This window comes from Oncorhynchus gorbuscha, linkage group LG13 (assembly GCF_021184085.1).
Source record: "Oncorhynchus gorbuscha isolate QuinsamMale2020 ecotype Even-year linkage group LG13, OgorEven_v1.0, whole genome shotgun sequence".
Classification (NCBI taxonomy): Eukaryota; Metazoa; Chordata; class Actinopteri; order Salmoniformes; family Salmonidae; genus Oncorhynchus; species Oncorhynchus gorbuscha.
The window spans coordinates 45,529,191-45,537,517 of NC_060185.1; the positions used below are offsets into that span (position 1 = coordinate 45,529,191).

Below are 8,327 nucleotides of genomic sequence, written 5' to 3' on the forward strand. Positions count from 1 at the left end.
TTCAGCATGACAATGATTCCAAACACACCACCCGGGCAACGAAGGAGTGGCTTCGTAAGAAGCATTTCAAGGTCTTGGAGTGGCCTAGCCAGTCTCCAGATCTCAACCCCATAGAAAATCTTTGGAGGGAGTTGAAAGTCTGTGTTGCCCAGCAACAGCCCCAAAACATCACTGCTCTAGAGGAGATCTGCATGGAGGGATGGGCCAAAATACCAGCAACAGTGTGTGGAAATCTTGTGAAGACTTACAGAAAACGTTTGACCTCTGTCATTGCCAACAAAGTGTATATAACAAAGTATTGAGATAAACTTTTGTTATTGACCAAATACTTATTTTCCACCATAATTTGCAAATAAATTCATTAAAAATCCTACAATGTGATTTTCTGGATTTATTTCCCTCATTTTGTCTGTCATAGTTGAAGTGTACCTATGATGAAAATTACAGGCCTCATCTTTTTAAGTGGGAGAACTTGCACAACTGGTGGCTGACTAAATACTTTTTTGCTCCACTGTATATATATTTGGTCATCTTACAAAACCAAATGCTATTGGGAATACTGTTGGAAATCAGAGCACGTAATGTACCCTGTTGCCTGGATCTTAGGGGGGAGCTATATTTACCCTGAAATGTGAGCAGATAAGAGACTAGCGTCTGTGAGGTGCCTCACTGACGCCAAAGCCCTAACTCGGCCCACCGGCAATCGCACCAAACTGTCCATGCCAACTTAGTCTACATCACAACTCTATGCACAATTGTTTTTATTTGATTGATTCAACGTACAATTGTAAGGCAACCAGCTGCAATAGGATTGTGAGTTTGCTCAACATTTGGGCATATAGCTGAACCAGCATACATTCTGAATTTGAAGGGTATGTTCACCCAATTTTTAATTTTGGGTTGAGCAAACATACAATTCACCTTGAGAATTTATTCTAACCATATTAGCATATTTCCCAGTGTAAAATTAAATTCTTCATGACAATACAATACAAATATCAAATTTGAGAAAAGTTAACAAGTGCTGTTTATCTCATTTCAACCAGCGTTGTAAACATTGAAATTAGAGTAAAACTTCAACTTAAATACATTGACTTAACATGTCGCTACATCAATATAATTTCAACATAATCATCAGAACTATGTATATGTTGAAATTTATTTGACAAATCTTTTCATCCTATATTCAATTGATTGGTTGAAACGATGTTGAATTTCATATTTGATTAGACATATTTCATGTGACCTTTTTCTCAGCATTGATAGTAAAATGGTTTGTTTGAATCCACATCATTGTTTCAATGTCACGCTATAGCAACCTAAATAAAGATTGAAATAAAACGTGAAGCCGCAGTCCAACATCTACTGGTATATATGAGGGGTAATGTATTTCAGTGAGAACTAGTCTACCATCCAGATGCTCAGCTGAGCTATCATGCCAACACATTTAGACATTGATCAGCTTCCATACTCATTTACGTAGACTACCTAAATAACATTGAGAAGTTGAAAGGTTACCCCTACAGGACACCCAGAGATTACTATAATTCCCAACTACAAAAGACTAGTGCCCCCCCCCCTCAAAGTAAGAAAAGCTATTCAGGAATGAGCTACATTTAAAAACAAAATGCACTCAACAACACATTGGGATCTAAAAATCCATGATATAGTGATAGCGGATCATTCCCCTGTATCATGCTTAATTACACCAACAGAAAATACGCTTAGTGACAGAATATGGAGAATGAACAGAGTGCATCCTCAAGACCCGAAATGTATTAAATACATAAACAAAAAAACCTTTACCATTACAAATGTAGACATATAGGACAGAGAATAGCCAACACGAATTGGGAGGCTTTAAAGCCGTGCATTAGGGGAATGATAATCTCTTACTCGGCAAAAGTTAAATCTGAGTTAGAAATCACTGTCTTCATTTTAAAAATACCATTAAAAAAATCTTTACATGGTAAAGAAAATACAATTTCTGAACATAAGCAGGCTTATGATATTTTACTTTTGAAAAGAGCCAACAACTACAAACTCAAATAAAGCACACCATTTAATGGCAAACAAACCTGGTAAACACCTCGCAGCCCTCACAAAACGAATACACGGCAAACCAGTTATCATTTTCAAAGATAAGGATACAAATGCTTTAATTAGAAAAAACAACACTATTAATAACAATTTTAAAAGCTTCTTTGAAAATCTATATCAATCAGAATGGAATAACAGTTGAACTGATCCTCCTTAGACTCGATAACCATGAAGCAACTTTCAGCAGATAAAAAAAAAGAATCACAAAAAATGGAAATCACCCCCCCCCTCACCCCAAAAAATATGACACTGTAAAAGTGTATTATCAATATCATACATTTGGTATCCTATTTATAGGGCTAATGGTAACTAGTTCTAAACTTCCAAAGATCCAATCAGCCATGGATGAATGAAAGTACATAGCTACATGTTGAAATCATGGTGTCCTTTGTTGGGCAGATCAGATGTTAATGTAGCCTACGTCAACCCAACCTCACCCCAAATTTACTTTCACATACAGCTTGTGTAAGAATGAGTTCTTAACTGACTTGCCTAGTTAAATAAAGTTTACATGTAAGAAAAGTTAGTTTACTTTCAACGCTATTTAGGTAGTCAATGCAAATTAGTATGGAAGCTGATCAATGTATAATTGTGTTGACGTCATAGCTCAGCTGACAATAGCGCCGCTTATTCCAAAAGCCAAGCAGGGTACATAGAGGTCGGCATCTGGATGGTGGACAAGTTCACACTGAAGTGCAATACCCCTCATATACCAGTAGGAGTCACTGTACAGGAAGAAATCGTTGGACTGTGTCTTCACATTTTATTTCAATGTAAGTCTTCATTTAGGTTGATAGCATGACGTTGAAACAACTGAGTTGATTCAAACATACCATTTGACTATCAACATTGAAACAAGGTCAAATAAAATATGTCTAATCTAAAATTTAACAATCTCAACCACCCAATATACACTGAGCGTACAAAACATTATGAACACCTGCTCTTTCCATGAAATAGACTGACCAGGTGAAAGCTATGATCCTTTATTGATGTCAATTGTTAAATACACTTCAATCTGTGTAGCTGAAGGGGAGGAGACAGGTTAAAGGAGGACTTTTAAGCCTTGAGACAATTGAGACATGTATTGTGTATCTGAGTGGAAAAGACAAAAGATTTAAGTGCCTTTGAACGGGGGTATGGTAGTAGGTACCAGACGCATCAGTTTGTGTCAAGAACTGCAACGCTGATGGGTGTTTCACACTCAACAGTTTCCAGTGTGTATCAAGAATGGTCCACTACCCAAAGGATATCCAACCATCTTGACACAACTGTGGGAAACATTGGAGTCAACATGGGCGAGCAATCCTGTGGATCGCTTTCGACACCTTGTCGAGTCCATTGCAACGCAATATTAGGAAGGTGTTCTTAATGTTTTGTACACTCAGTGTACTAAATATTGAATATAGGATGAAAAATACATTTTTAGGTTTATATGTGAAATTTTCAACACAATTTCAATGTATACATAGTTCTGATAATTACGTTGAAATTATATTGATGCAACAACCTGTTAGTCAGATTAAGTCAATATATTTAAATGTAAGTTTTACCCTAATATCAATGTTTACAATGCTGGTTGAAATGAGATGAAAACAGTATAGTAGTTATTTAAAAAAAATCATATCCAATGTATTTTCTATGTTGATTCCATGTCACAATACATTGACCAATTACATTGAAACAACATTGCTTCAACCCATGTTTGCCCAGTGGCACTTTAATGCAGTGGTCTGGAACTTCCGTTTTACATGTCACATTATTATTGAAACTTTTAATCGCCCGCAACCTGCATTGAGAATGACTGCCAGGGTAGGGTAAACTGATTATTGAGACTCCCTAAATCATATAAACTCAAACAGTAACGGGTGCAAAAAGTCAAATTCCTAACAGATTGGATAAGTTTATAAAAAATAATGTTATTTACGTTTGTGTTGCATAAGATTACTAAACCAATCAATGTACACACAAAAATACAGGTATTGAAATAAACAACTATTAAAATTAACCTGCAATAGAGCATGCTGGGAAATATGACAATGACGGACGTGGTTTTGAGCAAACATACATTTGTAATTTTACTCAACAAGCTTGTTCAAATTCAGCTCACTTCAAGCTGAGTTTGTTGATTCAACGTACAATCGTTAGGAAGCCAGTGGCAATAGGGTTGTGAGTTTGCTAAACATTTGGGCATATAATCTAGCTGTAACAACATACCTTCCAAAGGCAAACATGAATTTGTAATTCGCCTCAACACATTTTTTAGATATTCAGCTCCCGTGAGCAAAGTTTGTTGAGTGAACAAACGTTCACACATTAGCTCAATTTCTTGTCCTTCTGAAGTGCACCCAACTCACCGAATAACGCTGATTATGCAATTGGTTAAATGAGCTTTTTTTTTTTACAGTCTACCATACACTAAGAATTAGACTCTGATATCATCCGGTCAGCTGAGAGATAGGCCTACTCTGTTATAGCACAATTAACAACAACCCCTTTCTTCTGTTCGTAACTCAGACGAGAACATTAGCTCAAAGTAACCTCAGAAAGGGCAGAATGTGTGCGTGATTGACGCTCCCAATGTCTGCTCTAAGTGACTTCGTTCCTTATTCACTGTCCTGAAGATAAGCGCAATTAGACATCATTACTATTTTAAACACCATCAATCTGTGCTCTGTGCCACTGTGTGAAATGTTGTTCTGTACTGAATACTTATAGGAAAAGGGTCAAATCAAACGTTTGTGTCTCTTTTTAAAAAGAGGCAATCAGCAGTAGAAACAATAACAAAGCGTCTTCCTCGCCCCTGTTTTGTCAAAAAGCTGAGAAGTGGGGTTGGATGTAACCACTCTCAAAAAACACTCTCAAATATAGTTTCAACCGTGTTTTGAGGCTGCAGTATAAACCGTTTGTTTACATTTACTTTGTTTACAAACAAGCTTATATTTTGGGTCCTGATGGGGCACAGACAGTTGAGCTGACCTCGTGAGGCATATATAAGTTATATTCTTCAAGACTCAATGTGTACATATCATTCATTTAGAAGTCCACAAATGGATGTAGCAACTGCTGATTGCCCGTTTAAGCATCGTGTCTGTGTGAGCGTCGGAGCCACTGCATATCTTTGGACATGTTTTTCACTCCCAAAGTACCATCAGTCCTTGAGAAAGTGCTTGCCTCTCATCGTGTTTGTGAGATGCACGCTGATTGCTGACCGTGTGCAAGTGTGTTTATTCAGTTATGATCACCTGCTGTGTATAGGGCGGTGTCTCTCAGTCCACGCAGGCAGCGATGGAGTGGAGCCCGCTCGTCCTAATGTATTTCACAGACCCATTCACAGTCACAGGGACCTCTCACTGATCAGACCTGTGGGGAGACAGAGACACATCAAATGACAGACACACAGCCATGCGGATATTACCCGGGCAAAAAAATGACTACGGTAATGGATTTGCAGTCTCGCTAACATGGACTTTGTTGGATACCACTGCCATGAGGCTCGCAGATCGATGTTGAGCCATTAGAACATACATTTTCTAACATTACTGGTTTGATCATGTCCAATTATCCTCTTCAATTTATACAGAATTCAAGGAATTGAATTAAAACAACACCTCTTTATGGGAGGAGCAAAACATCCCATAACAAAACAATCTACCGGTAGCCTACAGTAGCCTAGGCTACACCTCATGCCTCCTCATCAACTGCATCACTTGACAGGCACAGAAATAGGTCCAAGTGATCATTCACTACAGGTCTCCAGTCAGCAAGTTGTCAGTATTTTAGGTTCATCCAATAACAAAAACATTTAAAAAGCATAACGGCTGTAGACTATTCTTCAGTGCGTGTTGTCAAATGTGGTTTCAGGAAAAAAAGGGTTTCCACCCTGCCTATTTAAAGTCCTGTTTCGGAAATACTGTACTTGTTGAGTATCTTAATAATCCAGCGCTTGTCCAAACACACCATACCAACAGACCAGCGTCCCCACAACCCTGGCACAGCCAATGAAGTTCAACGAATAGGCCTAGCACAGCCAACAGACAATTACCAATGAATAAATATTTATATATATATATGCCATTTAGCAGACGCTTTTATCCAAAGCGACTTACAGTCATGTGTGCATACATTCTACGTATGGGTGGTCCCGGGGATCGAACCCACTACCCTGGCGTTACAAGCGCCATGCTCTACCAACTGAGCTACAGAAGGACCACAGGTCTCAAGATGATTTTCTGAGAAACGTTATCCCTTGTCTCTTTAAAAAAACAAAATATGGGATAAGCAAAATGAAGACAAAAAACCCCCCAGTAAGCCTAGGCTTCAAACAACCAACACCACACACAATGATTGTCAGGGAAAATAACAGAAAGGTACCCCTTGTAAAAGGGAACCAACGTGTCAATTGGTGGAGAGGCTCACCAGTGGCGTATCAAGCGGACGGCAGCGGACGGCCAGAGTAGGGTGCTGTATAGGAGGCTGTAGCCTCTGAGTGAAAGGAGCCAGGGAGGGATTGTATGAGCACAGCAATCCAGAATGCCAGAGATCAAGTTACAGAGATGGTAAATATAGCAGTTGCCTATGACCTCCACAGGTCACTCAACACTCACTGGCATTAAGTTTTTTATTTTTTATAGGCCATGAATAGGCCATGCAATGTAGGCCAGCAGCAACCACCGGGATGTGCTCTCTCTGTTATCTAAAGGTGTTTTCATTGTAAACCTACACGGAATGGTAGTCAGTGAAATGTCCCCATAAATGTCATCCAAAAGTGGAAAAAGACTAATGAAAATATTGTTTATATCTACTAACCATGGCTAGTTTTATATTAAGAATATAAATTATACTTATATTATAATGGGTGTATGACACCAATTGGATACAAACAGGCAGCTTTTGTCATAATTTGTGTTAGGCCTATTTGTAAAATGGGGGGGAAGTTCACCTGCAATATTACATAGTCTGGTTTGAAATATCACATAATGGATAGTTGAAAGTGATGAAAACTGAAACCCTGAGCTGACAGCTACTTCGAGTCCAGGGATGGGCGTGGGTGTACGGGGGCGAGGAAGCAGTGACATTACAGCCAGCTACTGTCAGCGCCAAATTCAATGAGAGCAAGTCTCTATGACACCGAACTACAAAGTCAGACAGAAGTTGTTTTAAGCTTCTATAGCAATTCATGAATGATCTCGATTCATGGTTGTGCATTTGCAGTGGATGAAGGACTAACGGTTAATACACTAGGAGCTAGCAGCTCCCCAAAATGATATACTGCAGCAGTTGGTTGGAACCTCGCACCACTCCCATGGCAGGCAAGTTGGCTAGCTAGGCTAACTTGTTAGCAGAGAGTGCACGCGAACTAGTCAGTGCGCGGCCGTGTATAAAAAAAGGGGGGAGGGCAGTGTTTTTAAAAATGTATAGCTAAGCACCTGAATGCGACTCAAGACCACCGGTTTTAGCTTAGATGCATTCATATTAAGAGATGAAGCATACACATATGAAGCATACACATTTTAGATAAACTATCCGAGCGGCATCAAAGCAACTAATCAAGGTTTGCCTGCAGCTACTGGCCACTGCATTATTCACTCACCCCAGTCCGAGATCATCCCGTCTACTGTCAGTCCCGCTGGCAGAGCGTCCCCAAAGTGGCTTCTAGCTAGTCTATCGGCGTCGTTAGACCACCGTTTTGAATATCGGTATGCTGAACCGATAACATTTGACAGATTAAAATAGCTAGATACTTTTCGCCATCACTGCCTTTGCGTTTCAATAGTTTTTTTTAGCTGACCAAGTAACGGACGTTTCCCTTTAACTGTGACGTTGGTTCAGCAAATAGCTGCCGTGGATTGGTTTATTCTTGTCCACGAACGTAAAACCAGAGGACCGCCTCCCACACGTTCACCTTAGTGACGGACGTAAACAGCAAGCAGACCACACACTTACATTCACATATGATCTGACATTGCGCACACAACTGGTTGCAAACAATTGTATATTTATCACAACTGCCCTTGCGTCCCGTTGAGTTCTAGACTCTGACTCCCGTCGCTTGCCTTTCCTTTTTGTTGCTGTTTGTGGCCATGACCACACACGGCTGGGGAAAATAATCAAGTTAGAAAAACGACAATTCCGGAAGAGGGCAGTGGTGTCATAATGAGTGCCTGTTACGTCACAACAAAGCTTTTCCACATTCCATCTGGTCACATAACCACGCAGACATTTTC

The 8,327-nt window shown here is 39.6% G+C and overlaps 1 protein-coding gene across 3 annotated transcripts in view; it reads right to left on the bottom strand.

Moving 5' to 3' along the window:
• The window catches only part of LOC123992988 (ubiquitin carboxyl-terminal hydrolase 2-like), a 43,425-nt gene extending 35,291 nt beyond the window's left edge, over window positions 1-8,134 (bottom strand). For 2 of the 3 annotated variants that reach the window (XM_046294698.1, XM_046294696.1), the window contains exons 1-2: window positions 7,694-8,134; window positions 5,346-5,463 (exon numbers count right to left, since the gene is read on the bottom strand). The gene's annotated coding sequence lies outside the window, so the exon portion shown is untranslated. Of the gene's footprint in view, window positions 1-5,345; window positions 5,464-6,519; window positions 6,586-7,693 lie in introns of those variants that run through there. The other variant, XM_046294697.1, reaches the window with a different exon arrangement.
• Window positions 8,135-8,327: the final 193 nt, after the last annotated feature.